Raw genomic sequence first — 16,303 nt, forward strand, 5'->3', positions numbered from 1 at the left:
TGAACGGCGGAATAATATTTGCAATGGGAGATGCAGAATTTTATAACAATTTAAATTACATTTAACAATATCAACACATTTAAACTATATCTAATAACAATAAAAATTAATATCAAACCAAAATTTTGGTTGATTTTGGTTGTTCGATATGTCAACCGTCTTCTGTTATGGACAGACGGGGCCGTTTTTGAACATTTCTCGCGGAATTAATTAACTCTGTGGGGATGAAAGATACCCTCGCATAAGTAGTTCTAATTCTTGCCTAGATTATATATGGGCAATTTAGAAATAGGAACCTTTATTCTTCCGCAAAAATAAAAATCCACAGGAAATAAGTCCGCCGCGCCGCGCCGGCCTTGATGTCCAAAGCCTGAGATCTTGGTTAGCTATTTAATTATTCTCGAAATTGGCTGCAAAAATTTGTTGATAACTTCACCATTCTGAGACGGTGCCTTGTCTTGCTGGAAAAATATGTTTTCGTTTTCGATTTTTTCGTATATACAGGGTGTCCCAGACATAAGTGCAAGTTTTTTAAGGGGTGGTAAATCTCGATAAAAGAAACATATTTTCTCTTTTTCGTTTTTCAAATAAGTCCAAAATAACGGAATTATTTTACTTTGAAAATTTCGAAAAAACATGATTTTTTGCTAAAATTTTGAGAATCGCTGGATCTTTTCTGGATTTGTTTTTCTTGTAAATTTAATCTAATACCTATGTTGCCATATTATCAAGAAATTATGTTTTTTAATTAAAAACCTAAAAAAAATCCAAAAAATTTCAAATTTTGAAAAAAAAAATTTCGTGAAAAAAACCTCATAGGCGTGTTTCTGGGGTTGAACTATACTACCAGTTGAATTACTTGCACTTATTTCTGGGACACCCTGTATATACAGGATGTTTCAAAAAGCATGTGCCATCTTTCGTGGGCAGATTCCTCACGTAAAAATAAGATTTATTTTTCATATCAACATAGATCCGATTCTGCTTTGTTTTGTAGCTACAGGGTGTTTATATTTGTTCGATTTATTGTAAATTTCTTCCAACTGCTTTTAGCGATTCGAATGAAATTTTGAAGATAAAAGTTACTATTAATGCGATATATTTTAACGCTAAAAAAGTGTCAACATATTCACCAGGGACGTGCATATGGGTTTTCTCTGGAATATTTTTCTAAAAAAAGCATGTACGCCACTGCCTTTTTTGTCTCTTGTTTGCGCAATAGTGTAAGCCGTTTAATGCCGATTAAAAGTTGTCTCTTCATATTTTGTCCATTTCGCTTTTCATTTGATTCAAGTCTAATAGCAACCTTTATAAAATTTTAATATCATTAACTTGCAAAAGTTTTAAAAAGTACTTTTTGATTTCTCATCAAAAAATATGAAAAAAAAGTTATATAGCAAAGTTTCATAATTACAGTGTGTTAAAACTTTTTAAAATTATTTTTTGTAATAATTATCTTAAATATCATTATTTTTTATTTGAGGTATTGCTGTATGTTGGTCTAATGGTAATGATAACTAACAGTAATAATATTTAATAATAAATTAGGTAAAATATATAATTTATTAATTTTATTAATTGTGTTGATTAATAAAATTGCGTTTATCTCATCCAGGAGGCCGAAGTGGGCAAAATATCAGAGATAACTTTTTAATTGGCATTAAACGGTCTACATAATTTTGATATCAAACGAAAAAAGTCAGTGGCGCACATGTTTTTTTTTTGAAAATATCCAGTGATAACCCATATGCGTCCCTGATGCATTTATTAACACTTTTTAGCATTAAAATATGTAACATAGTAACACCCTCAAAATTCCATTCAAATCACTAAAAAGTACTCGGAAGGAAATTATAATAAATCGAAAAGATTATTAAGACTTTAACATCCTGTAGCTACGAAATAAAGCAGAATCGGAACTATGTTGGTATGAAAAATAAGTCTTATTTTTACGTGAGGAATCTACCCACGAGAGATGGTACATATTTTTTGAAACACCCTGTATAATTTTTGTTTTTCGATTAGGGGCAGATCATCAATAAGAGATCCACGGAATATTAGATAAAAGTGACGAACTTTTAAAAATTCTGTATTTCAACGGGAACTATACAAAATATTAAGTCTGCTATATTTTTGGAAAGGTAATTTTAAGTTCTTTTCATTTAATTAAAAATATTCCCAGAGTGTCCCAAATAAAAAATCAATTTTTCTAGTGATAACTCGAAACTTATTATTAATTTTAAAAAAATTATACTTAAATCATTAAATTCTACGTAAAAAGGTGTTTTGGAAATGTTTTCATAATACATACAGAATAATACAACAACATGAAAAGTCATGTTTTTGTTTTTACTTACTTACTGACGGCTACGACTGTCGACTGCTTCAACGTATATCTGTACCCCAGAAGCAAACAATAGGGAACTTCTAGGGTACAGGATCGGATACAGGTATGTAGTTTGTATACTACTACTAAATCGCTGGTGCGTCCGGACTGAATTCGTCTGTGATCGAGTCGCATCAGCTGCGTCTCGACTGCTAGAGCGACCAGTTAAATCGCAGTCGCTGCGTAATTATGGCGCGTTTTTTTCCAACTACGAAATTTTAATAGAAGAAATAAACAATAGCCTTCCAATTACGAAGATGAAAATTATAAGAATTTTATTTTTTCCCTGATTAGGCAACTTTCTTGGACCCATTTACTTCGACATTTACTCCTACGCCAAAATGTCTATAATTGTTATCCTCGAATCATATATAGATGGGTATATTTGTATTTCTTTGGTTGAAATTTCAAAAATTATTTTTTTTTATAAAAACGAGAAATTTAAAAATTATTCAGGGTTTCTATTTTGCAGAAAAATAGTTATTTGTACTTATTCAGGCCTATGTTATATACGAAACATATAAACTATAATTAATCTATTTCACTGTCTATTTCTTTTTTAATTGGTGCGTCTCGATTCTAGATCGAGACGCACCGGGCTCGAGGTGGCACCGAAAGCACACCTCAACTGCGATAGCGAAAAATAAAAATCGTAGTCGACAGTGGCAGTTGTTTTAAGCCCGGCGGTACCACAAAATAGAAATCAACTATGATTTCTATTTTGTGGCGGTACACTGCGTTTTTGCGACTGTCGCAGGCGCTCTGTGTAGTATATTTATTAGCGATGGGAACTATCGAATGAATTAGACTATCGAATGGTTAATGAATGAATGAATGATTTCAACTATCGAATGGTTTTATTTGAATAAAATCATTCATTCATTTGTATACTAAAGCATATGTGACAACCTCGCCGTGCGACTAAATGGTTATCGTTGAGCCACGACTATCGAATGCTTTTGATAAATGAAATTTAGTATTCGTTTGATTTTTGTATGCGTCAGTGCATTATTAGTTCTTCCAAATTTTTTATAACTTCGCCGTATAAACACTGTGCTATTTTTGCGTTTATTAAAATAGTTAAAATACTAAAATAGTAGTTATTTTTTATTTTTTTATTGACGATTGTGCATGTGCAGGTGGTCAAAAATTTTCCGAAAATTTGTGTGGTTTTCCGTAGTCCGATCTTTCAATTATTTAATTTTATATGGTATATGGCTATTTTTTAATGGGAAATTTTTGAGAGGTAGCAATTTTTTAAGAGATATAGAGATGAACTTACAATTAATTTTAAAAATACATATTTGTATTTTTAGATGTTTTAATAATATGAATTAGTTGAACTTAATAATCATATTTAAAGTAATGTAGTTAAGTAAATGGTTATCGAACTCAAACTATGGGGTGAGAAAATTAAAATGAAAGTTTTACACGTCCCAATTTAAAAAAAGTTAACGATGTTTGTATTTTGTTTATGCTATTTCTCTTACATGTAGTTTTGCGAAGAAATATTTCATTTATTTTTTAAATTAAATGCCAGTAAAGTAAATATAATTTTAAATAGTAATATAAGCACCTAATATAAATAATTTTGATTTCTAATTTTTTATTTATATTTTCCTTCCATTACACTGCATGCTTAGAAAATTAATAATTGTTTATATTTCATGATTTTAAAATTTGTTGTTAATATAACAAATTAGTTCTGTAATTATTATTATTTAATAAACCAACGTTGCCACACACAAAAAATTTAGACTATATTATTTTTAAATAGGATCTAATATAAATAATTTTGACATCTAATTTGTTGTTTATATTTTGCTACTACTTAAAAAAAATATTTATATTAAATGATTTTAAATTTTGTTGTTAATATGTATAACAAATTATTACTGTTATTATTATTTATTAAACCAGTCTTTGCTTAAAAACATTAAAAATCATTTTCCTACATCCAAAATAACAAGTATTATTGCAGTGTAACAACAGAATATTAATAAAAAAAATGCAGAAAATATAGACATTTTCTAACATAAAATTCTACATAAAATCACAACCCTAACTAACTAAAGCCAAACAATAATATTCTTTGCTAATATCAACTAATACCAAAATATGGCAACAGCGCCCTTCATAATATATTTTCTGTGTAAATACTAGCACCTCAATAAAAAAAATAATGTGTCCTTATCTATATCTGACTCCGCAAAAAATCAAAGATGCCGGCTTCTTTCATAGCATTGCCACCGACCGCTGTCGGGTTTCTCGGAAAGAAACCTACGTCGCCGGGCGACAACTAAAATCCAGTTAATATTTTATTATAATCCATCCTGACGAATAAATGAATTTCATAAATGAATGAATTTTATAAATGAATGGTTTTTGCTGCCGAATTACTAGAATACAATATTTCAAGGCAGATGACGGATATATTCGATAATTTTTATTCGAATAGTTTTCAACGAATGTTTTCTAACTATCGAATTATTCGAATGATTTGCAACTATCGAATGTTTCGATAGTATTCATTCGATAGTTCCCACTACTAATATTTATGATCGATGCCGGTGCCGCGCGTTTCTGCGGCAACCACAAAAACGCGCAGTGTATAACCGGGATTAGTCGTACCAGTAAAAAAGTATGTATTATAATTTTTTCTGATAGAATCTACAAATTTTGCGTCACTGATAATTTTTACCATATCGAAATCTAACATTTCTCTAAACAAATTGAATTATTACAAAATCTATTAATTTTAATATAATATCATATCGAGGGTCACAAGCTCGGTCACAAGGCATGGATTTCGTATGATTTTCTAATAAAATAATATTATTTTTTAAAACAATTTTTGCGATATTTTCACAAAAATAATTCAAAATATTTCATTTGATAATGAAGTTTTGATATCTCGGCTCTATAAGATAATTCGTTTAAAAAAAATTATAATAATTTAATATAAAATTGGGTATGTTTAAAAAATGATACGAGTTACTGCACTGTGACCTTCGATATACAAAAAAAGTTACCGAGGTGTACGTAGAATCTAATTCTAAAATAAAAATAGAATTATTCTCATTAAAAATATATGTTATATCCGAACGACAATCAACAATCACAAATCCAAACATTTTTTGAAGTACCCTGTATACTCTACAGTAATTTTATAATGTGCTTCTTAACATTCCCTATAACTTTTCTGTTTAACATTTTGTTCCAAAAAGCGTTAAAAAAACAAAACCAAAACATTTTTGATATACCTTGAACTCGTTATCTTTTCATTATCTATTATACTGCAGTTATTATGAATTAATTTAACATAATTAACCATAAAACAAAAATCTATCTGAATGTATGTGAAATTTTCGAGAAAATTTTCTTTTACCCGATCATCACATGACTCGTTTTATATATATTTGGTTAAACAAGAATTATGCTGCAAGTTTTTTTTACATTAAATTGAAAAAAAAATATATATATTTGCTTCAAAATTGACAAGTTTTTATACAAAACATCCCGAAATTTGCCGATTGACTTGTGAATTCCAAGAGACTGCCAGTGACTGCCGCGACTGCCTAGCGACTGCCAGTGACTGCCGCGACTGCCTAGCGACTGCCAAGCGACTGCCGATCGACTGCCGAGCGACTGCCTATGACTGCCATGTAATTATAGGCGACTGCCGTAAGACTGCCAAAGACTGCCAGTGACTGCCAAGAAAATGTACATGTAATTCCAACAGTGAGACACCCCTCGCTTAAACCTTACCGTTTTTGAAATATTTTCAATTTTGCGAAATTGCAGTATAAATTTTAAGGCTTCATTTCTCCGAGGATATCAAAGTTTTTAATACTAAATATTTACTGAAGTTTATTTATCGATCAGTTATTGTGTTGCAATAATAAAAATTATACTACCTTATACAGAGTGTCTAAAATTTTATTTTAAATAATTACTAGCTTTAAACGGCTATAGGTAACTTATTTACATTAAATAGAATACCCTGTATATTTTATGAGAATCAGATGCACAATTTAATTGTCTATCAAATTGTATTATACCACTTCTTACCTATTCCTTCAAGTTTTCGTAGAAAATGCATTTTTTTATAATTTAGACCTCATTTATCAATATACCCATGGAATATTGACATTTTAGATTGTTTTTAAAACAACAAATGTACAAAATGTACAGGCTAGTAATATTATCGTTTTTAGTAAAACGATAATATTACTAACCGATTATACTCACAAAAAAGAAAACTATTTAAATCTTTATAAAAGAGTATACCATTAATTAAATATACCACCAGTATTTCCGCCCAAATCCTAATTAACTACATACTTAATTGTGTTCGTTAATAAATTATTCTAAATAAATGTGGATTTGAATCAGAAATCAATATAATAATAAGTTATGAAAATGAACGTCTCTGTTGTTATAAATATGCATTTGTCGAAAAATTAAATATCATTTTTAAGGTGTTACTTTTTACCACACTGTCTAATACACATACATAATTCAGCTTTTTAGTATTTGGAGCAATTATTATTAATCAACGCAAACAGTCAATTAATGTAGTTTGAATACTGGAATCATATTAATTGGTCCTTTTTAACAAATATTTAAACAGTTTTTTTTAATGAAATAAACGAACTATATCGACAATATTAGTATCTGTACTCTTTAAAAATTTGGTACATCTTTAAAAACAATCTAAAATGTCAGTATTCCATGGCTATATTGATAAATCAGTTTTAAATTACAAGAAAATGCATTTTCTACGGAAACTTGAAGAGATAGGTACTAAAAATGTAATAATATACAGGGTGTTCCATTTAAAAAAATACAACTTTGATATTTCTTATTTATTTGGGACACTCTGTATCTTGTAAAAATATTTTTAAATTGTAGCTCTAATAGTCCTTCAACGAACCCAAAACTTACAATTTGTAAAAATCTAATCGTTTAGCTACAATACTCCGCGTCGTATGTGGTGAACAACCCTGTATACAGGATATCCCCGGATAATCCTTACAAGAGGAAAAACTTATTATTATTGGCACTTTGAAAAAAGCGTTCTGCATAAAAAAAACTTTTTAAGTTTATATTTTTCCAAATATCCATATCGTTTTAGAGAAAATTAAAAAAAAACAAGAAAATGTATTTGAATTTTTTGTTGAAGTCCTAGAAACTAAAAGGCCGGCGTTTCTTTGGTAATATAATTTGGATTTCATTCATAATTCATTAATAGATCGTAATAATTAATTTTGATTAACGTCATATTTTTTCATGTTAAAGTATCACATTTTCCGATAACTTTTATCACTCTTTTCGTAGCATTAATGCTACGAAAAAATAAATTTTGTGCTTCTTTAAAATTTTAAAACAACAAAAAATATGACGGTGATTAAAATTCTGTCAATAATAACCTATCAAAGAATGAAAAAGAAATTATATTACCATGGAAACACGTTTTGATTTTTAGAACTTCAACTATAAGATTAACTATTAAAATCAACTTATTTTCATATTTTTTTAAAATTTCTCTGAAATGGTATGGACATTTGGAAAAGTATAAAGGGATTAATCATTTCAGAACAAGCAATTTTTTTTAAGAATGCATTTTTCTGGTAATGTCAATAATAAAAAAAAACTTTTTCCTCTTGTAAAGATCCGGGGTAGAAACAATAAGGGTAATACTGTAGAGGGTAGTAATGAACTCGAATTAGGAAGTCTAAAATATATAAATTAGACCTTTTTGAACTATTGTCACTATATCTTTGATGGAATCTCTAGATTGTTATTTTATAGGTGCCAAAGCTTTTTCATTTAAATTAATGCAATTCAAATTTGATGATTCTGTTATAATGTTATAAACAAGAATAATATAATAAAGGGATTTTTGAAATATAGAAATGGTTGAATGGCTCTCTTTTTAAGAACTAAATAATATTCATATCATACCATGACGACTTACCAATACTTTTTTTATCAACAGGCATATGTACTTTAATATTTCTGAAGTTTTTTACACCTATTGTTTCAAAGGCGCTTATCACAGTTACATTATGTCCTTTATTAGCTAGAGCTATCATTAAGAGCTTAGCTAGTAGGTACTGGCTATATCCCGCACTAGGAAATATACCCAAAATGTTGGAACTTGTAGTTAATCTACATAAAATCGTTATTAATAGGACAGATATCATAATAAACTTGCTCATTCTAACAGTTTAAAAAACCAAACTGAAGTGAAGAATAGTTATAGAATATTTTAAATTTTTTATTATCTCGCCTAGTGTCGCAAGATAACTTAAAGTCTAGACGTAATAATATAAAAAAAAGATATCTTTGTTAATAGCGAATTTAATTTGCCAAGAAACAATCAGTGTTTTTTAATGAGGGCTTTTAAATATTACGTTTGTTTAGTATTAGAAATAGAAAAATAATGATGTAAAAATTAAGTGTAAATTGTGCCTTTCACGGCTTACATGGAATGAATAAAATTATAGTTAGAATGTTGAATGTTTAGGAGGAGGGTTAATCACCACGACCTTACAGATCTATTGTGTGTTCCCTAGGGTGAGCCAAAAAACTAACCTATCGAATTTATGGGTTAAAATGAACCTAGTACCCGAGAAAAAAATATTCCCGGAAAGTAGGATTTTTAGTTCGCTTTTAAAAGGTGTCGGTGGACATTCAAAATTTTCCATTTAAATAACACGTAAAAAAATCTTTTTCCATTAAAGTTACCATAACTTTGAAACGGTGTGCGATAAAAAATTTTACGTCGCGGATTCTTGTAGAGCATAAAATTTACTAAAAAATCTAGCTGAGAGTAATTTTTTCTATTCAATAATTCGTATACAGGGTTGTTCACCACATACGACACGGAGTATTGTAGTTAAACGATGAGATTTTTACAAATTGTAAGTTTGGGGTTCGTTGAAGGACTATTAGCGCTACAATTTAAAAATATATTTACAAGATACAGAGTGTCCCAAATAAATAAAAAATATCAAAGTTGTATTTTTTAAATGGAACACCCTGTATATTATTACCTTTTTAGTTTCTACGATTAAACTAAAGGTAAATTTGATTAAGTTTTATTATACTTAAACCTTACCGTTTTTGAAATATTTTCAATTTTGTGAAATTGCAGTAAAAATTTTAAAGCTTCATTTCTCCAAGGGTATCAATGTTTTTAATACTAAATATTTAATGAAGTTTATTTATTGATCAGTTATTGTGTTGCAATAATAAAAATAATACTACCTTATACAGGGTGTCTAAAAATTTATTTTAAATAATTATTAACTTCAACGGCAATAGCTTCTTTAATTTAAATGCCAGTTACGTATTGCTCGTTAAAATTATCATCTGTGTTAAAAAACATGGAAAGATTTTTTTTTTTTGAATATATACCGGATGTGAAAACACCCATGATGTAAAGCGTTTGTTTTTCATTAACACCTTGTATATAATAGGTATGACGTAAGACAGGTTTGACGTTTGACAGATGACATTTGACAGATGACGTAAGACAGGTTTGACGTTTGACGTTTGACATTTGACGTTTGACATTTGACGTTTGACAGGTGCCCCTCCTCCTCGCGCTTGCGCTGTACCCCCTCCTCCTCGCGCCTGCGCTGTACCCCTCCTCCTCGCGATTTGACGTTTGACGTTTGACATTTGACAGATGACGTAAGACAGGTTTGACGTTTGACATTTGACAGATGACAGGTTTGACGTTTGACAGATGACAGGTTTGACGTTTGACATTTGACAGCTCCCCTCCTCCTCGCGCCTGCGCTGTACCCCCACTCCTCGCGCATGCGCTCCACTGATGGTGAAACCCCCTTCTACCTCTACTATCTCAATAATGCCTTTTTCTTCTTTTGTGGCAATGAAAAGTCGTTATAAATAAGAAACATTCTATTTTGCCGTTATATTTATTTTTATCGTTTAAAAAAATAGGCAATAAATTATGAGAGTAAGTATATTGTCTACTGTGGTTATTAAAACGTCTATTCATATTCATATATACCTTTGAGTTCATCATCTCGTTCCCATTTATTACAGTATTTTTGAGAATAACCAGAAATGTTTTCTCCTTTCGGCATTGTAATCGAATAGATTAATCAAGACGGCGAACCGCGAGAACGCGCGTGAAGATCCTGAGAGCAAAAAGTGTAAAAAGTGTAATCAAACACCTACATCGGGTCCTAAATGTGTAAACTGCCAATGTATTATGCACCCGGGATGTGTTAAATACCTAAGAAACGTGAAACAAGTGGACGATGAAACAATAATATGCTGTGATAAGATACGGATAAATGATAGCGATAACAAAACACTTGAAAATGACAGTTCAAGATATCAAGTTGGTTCACGAGATTTTAACAAGTTGCTCGGAAGTACAGAAGAAATTCAGACTCAGCATAGTCCATTTCACTATTTGCATCAGATTATAGATGAAAAAGATAATTACATAAAGTATTTAATGGAAAATATTAATTTCCTCCAAGAACAAGTAAGAACACTTAACAGCGTGCTACTCCAGATCAGCTCATTCGATGGAAACGATCACACCGCCCAGCGAGTGTCATTAAACCTACTGCCGACACCTGGCGAATTTGTGAATAATGATTCTATCGATCGAGTGTTGAGTAAAGATAGTGCTGCCTCTGCGGATACAGTTTCGAAGCGTTCTAAACAACAGCAGGAACCCAGTCCATCTATTAGTGAGATTAACAAACCATCAAATAAACAAACAAAACTGCGATCTACCAGGGATAATCCGAACACGCGCCGAAATGGACAAATTCATGCCAGGACGCAGTCCAATCTGGTTTCTACTGCTAAATCAAAACAAACAACAATATCAACACAATCTAGACAATTAAACTGCGATGGAAACACTAAACAGGAAAACAGGATACAAAACAACATACAAAGGAATAATAAGATAATAGGATGTGCGGTAAATTGTGACGGAATTAGTGCACCAACAAACAATTTTATTCGTGTCTAAATTAGATCCAAATGTAAAAGAAGACCAACTCAAGCAACTATTAAAAACTCACTTCCCAGAAGTAGAATGTCAGAAATTGGAATCAAGAAATGCCAACTTTTTCTCATCTTTCAAGGTAATTATTGATGAAACAAATTACGATAAGGCATGGGATCCACAGATATGGCCTCAAGATGATGCCTTAAGCCGCTGTTTTTCGGAAGAGAACTAATAAATATTTTGCAAAAACAACAAAGAAGATATTAATTATGACAATACTACCAGTTCTGTCGGTGCTTACTTATCTAAAGTGCAATATCAGAATGATTCAAATGATACTTTGAGAACTATTACATTAATGTATCAAAACCTTAGATCACTTAAGAATAAACTGCATGAAATTCAGGCGTATATATGTGACAAAAAACTTGATATATTGTGTGTCTCTGAGCATTGGTTAGACGGTAGTGAGTCAGCTGAACTTAAAATATCTGGACTTGTTGTGGATTCAATTTTTTGTAGGGAGGAGTCCAGAGGAGGTGGGGTAACCACCCTTCTTGACTCTACTATTGAACATAATAATATTACTAAAATCTCGAAATTTTCAATAGAAAAAGTCATAGAACTTTGCTGTGCTTACATAAAGAGTCTCAATATTTATATATTCTGCGTTTACAGATCTCCTGGAGAAAGTATAGAGGTGTTTTTGACTCAACTTGGCAGAGCCATTGACAGTGTGGGACATCGCAGAAAACTGGTTATTGTAGGCGATTTTAATGTACTTTTTGGTACAAAACAAAGCGAGTCAGTGTTGGTAAATGACATGCTGGAATCATATGGATTTCGTGCATTGGTGAGTGCTGGTACGCGCGGCGGAAACTGTATAGATAACCTATTTATTCACTTCGATGTTCTTTTTACCGATATCAAAATAATCGACAATGGTCTGTCTGATCACAACTTAATAGAGCTTCGGTTTCGAATAGATAGCGATACAAATAACAAGACACTGATGAAGAAATATAGACCTATCACTGAAAGAGGTAAGCAATTTTTTTTTACTTTAGTTCAAGAATATAACTGGTCTTTTATATATCCAAAACAACATAAATGTCAGTACTAAATGCAAACTTTTTTGTGGGAAATGCGAGAACGTCTGTGTTTTCTTAATGATCTTTTTAAACAATACCCATCCCAAGAACTGCTTGACAATAGAAACTGCTTTAAAAAACAGTATCGAAGGGCAATTAAAGTCGCGAAAAGGGAATATAATGATAGACTTATTTCTAACTCAACAAATAAGCCATGTGCTATTTGAAAATCGTGAACAACAACTGCAAAACAAAGGTGAAACATCTCAATGACAACTGGTCCTGATGCATTTAATGATTTTTTCTCTAGTGTGGTGGATGTCTTGGTCGGAAATGGACAGTATTCTACACAAGATATTCCATTTCGGATTACTCATCTGCCGGATGAGGAATTCAAGTTCGAAGATGTGGGTTTTAATGAGGTCAGGGACGTAATACTTAACTTAAAAAAATAAAGATCTCGCGTGACAAATTTGGGTTCAGTGTTAGGATTATAAAGATGATAAGGGAGCTTATCCTTATACCGCTAACAAAAATAATTAATTTTGTGCTTTAGGGAATGCATTTTTCCATGTCTCAAGGAGGCTGTTGTTGTACCCGTATTCAAAAAGGGGACAAGAATGATATATCTAATTATCGTCCGATTTCACAGCTTCCTGTTTTTTCAAAAAATCATTGAGAAATGTATGGCCTCAAGAATGGCGTTATTCCTTGAAGAGAATTTATTGCTGAACGACCAACAGTTCGGCTTCAGGTCCGGACGCAGCACTGTGCTGGCTGTTCTGGACCTCGTGTCATTCATCTTGGATGGCTTTGAGGGTAGGGAACATGTTGGCGCGGTATTTTGCGATTTAAGTAAAGCCTTCGATTGTGTGTCTCACGAGTTGCTCATTAAAAAACTCGACTATTATAAATTTAGTGAGGGTAGTGTTGCCCTTTTGAAATCCTACATGGAGGACAGAATACAGAGAGTGGTCGTTGATGGTGTGTGGTGGTCGAACCCAAGACCTCTTAAAAATGGTGTCCCACAAGGCTCAGTACTGGGCCCTTTACTTTTTTTGATTTATATAAACAACTTACCACATATCCGACGTGACGACCACTACGTTTTATTCGCAGATGATACAGCGGTCTCGGTCAGAGGAAAAGAACTAAAAGACCCAGAGGGACGCGCGGATGACGCTCAAGCGAGGGCGGCTGACTGGTTCCGGAAAAATAACCTAGTTTTAAATGAGGCCAAAACAAATCGTGTAATTTTTTCATTGAGGAGTGTGCCTGAGGACTCTCCCTTCTCCAGGGAATCTGTTCCATTTTTAGGGGTTCAGTTGGACAGTGAAATGAGATGGAATGCTCATATTGAGCAACTATGCAGGAAGCTAAGAAGCGCGCTCTTCGTTCTGCGTAATTTGTCAGGTACTGTTTCCTGTTGCGTATTGCGGACGGCTTACTACGCTCTTTTTCATTCTGTGATGTCCTAAGCTGTTTTGGCTTGGGGTCACGCACCTCAGTGGGGTCACGCACCTCAGCGCTTCAGAGGAGGGCTGTGAGAGTTGTCGGAGGATTGGGCTACAGGGATGATTGCAGGGAAACCTTTAAAATGTTAAATATACTTTCTCTCCCAAATCTTTATATATTGGAAACTCTATTATATGTTAAAGCCAATACGGAAAAATATCCCACAAATGCTCAGCACGGCTCTCATGACACTCGTAGGGCGGAGCACCTCAGTATACCTATACATAGATTAGAAAGGTCTCTAGATGGACCTAGATACTGGGGTGTGAAATTTTACAATAAACTCCCGGATGGGTATAAACTATTGTCCGATAAGGTGTTTAAGGGTAGGGTTCGTGGCTGGTTACTTGAAAATCCACTGTATGACACGAGGGAGTTTCTTTCAAGTGTACATATTAATCTCACTTGATGGAAACCCCTTCTACAACAAGAATGTGGGAACTGGAAACTCCCACCCTATATTTATATTACAATGTATTAACTAGAATATATAACTGTCATTGTATACCCATCTAATATGATGGTTTTAACTTTATGTCTTTTGTGTTAATTTTTAAGTTAACTGTGTTTTATATATGTATTTTATTTTATATTTTAACTTATGTACGCCACTATTTGTATGGTATTGACATCAATAAATTATTTTATTCTATTCTATTCTATTCTAAAATTGTAATATGTATAAAGGCGATGTAATGTAAAACGTTCGTTCTTTATTAAATTATTAAATTTTAATAAGATAATTCTTTTCTGTGAAGCCCCGTTCTCAGAACTTCGTACTGTCTATGGACGGTAGAAGGGTAGGGGTAAGAGGTAAAAAGCACCGGATTCTTATTTTGTGCGGTCACCAAAATGGGAACAATAAGGGTTCAATAAATTACCACAGTGGCGCTAACAAGCAATAAAGGAGCGAACTGAACTTAGCGGTTATAAATAAGTGAAGTTAGTCAAAAAGAGAGGCAACATGCGTCACGCGTCTGCAGAAAAAAATTTGCCGCTTCTTTCAAATGTAGAAATTTTGCTACAGCAGCGCTCTTTTAGGCCTTCCCTCTTTAATGATCACCTTTCAATTTTCAATACACGATTATTACCAAATACATAAAGTATTTTGTTTTTTTTAGTACTTCCTATTAATTTTGATAAATAGCAGTAGCGGTAAAATTCATTTAAATTTTATCTCTCAAAATATCCCCAAAAAAATTTACTCCCTAAAAAAAACCCGGTATGGATTTTTTATCCCCAAATTTAGGGATAAAATCCCGGAGTTGGTAACACTGACATAGAGGCCACTTTAGCTTTTTAATTTTAACAGCCGGTGGTCGGGGTTCAAAGATATTAATAAAGGGCGCCACGAGATTATACTCAATGAACTCGGCAATAAAGATATAACTCTTAAGTAGACTAAGACAACACTAACCTCAAACTGTTGAGTGCAACTACCATGAACTTCAAATATGCTATGTAACTCAAACTTAAGTGATTCTCAACTTACCCAGAGACTAGACTGCAAATAATACTACTAAAATGTTTAAGAATTTATTAAAATATTAAAGTTACTATTTAAAGAAATGGAAATGAATAAACGTTGAAAAGTAGAATAAAATTCTAAATCAAGAAAACTAACTAAAAGCATGACGTCATAATCCCCCTTACTTAAACTAAGTAAAATATCCTGGGTGGATTACCAATATCAAACTAAATCTAAAACTAAAATTGTACAGTCTTACTCTACTCGATGTGATATTGAAAACCTCCGGCTGAGCTACGGAATATAGCTACAGGGGTTGCTACGGCGGTGTACAGCAGCTCGGGTACTGTCACTGGAGCCCTTCAACAAATGTACAGGCAGGTGTAGGGCTTCAAAAGGTGAACATAAAACCCTAAATAACATTGGTTGTCTTAGAAAAGAGCCTCAATTATAGAACAAGTACTAGCACAACGTGTAGGAGTTAAAAAAGGTAATAAAGAAGGACTAATCAAATCTGAACTTTACCTCAACGAGGGTTTACGATGTCCAACGGGTAACTCTACACACGGGCAACAGGAACGGATGGAATTCTGAACTGTTCTGTGCTGTACGGTCTGAATCGGTCTTCTTGCTCTACAATTACGAACAACTAAATAAGATTTAAGAAAGATAACACTCAACTAATCTTTACACCACGTGGGCGTGGAAAAGTCGAAAACAGAAGACAACAATATGAACAAAAAATCAGCTGGAGCATTGACTTGTGACTAGGCAGAAGAATTATAGCATACCTTGGAACTATTCGGGGACTTCTTAGGCACGTGCAATCG

This window comes from Sitophilus oryzae, unplaced genomic scaffold (genome assembly GCF_002938485.1).
Source record: "Sitophilus oryzae breed Bouriz unplaced genomic scaffold, Soryzae_2.0 scaffold_1657_pilon_pilon, whole genome shotgun sequence".
Lineage (NCBI taxonomy): Eukaryota > Metazoa > Arthropoda > Insecta > Coleoptera > Curculionidae > Sitophilus > Sitophilus oryzae.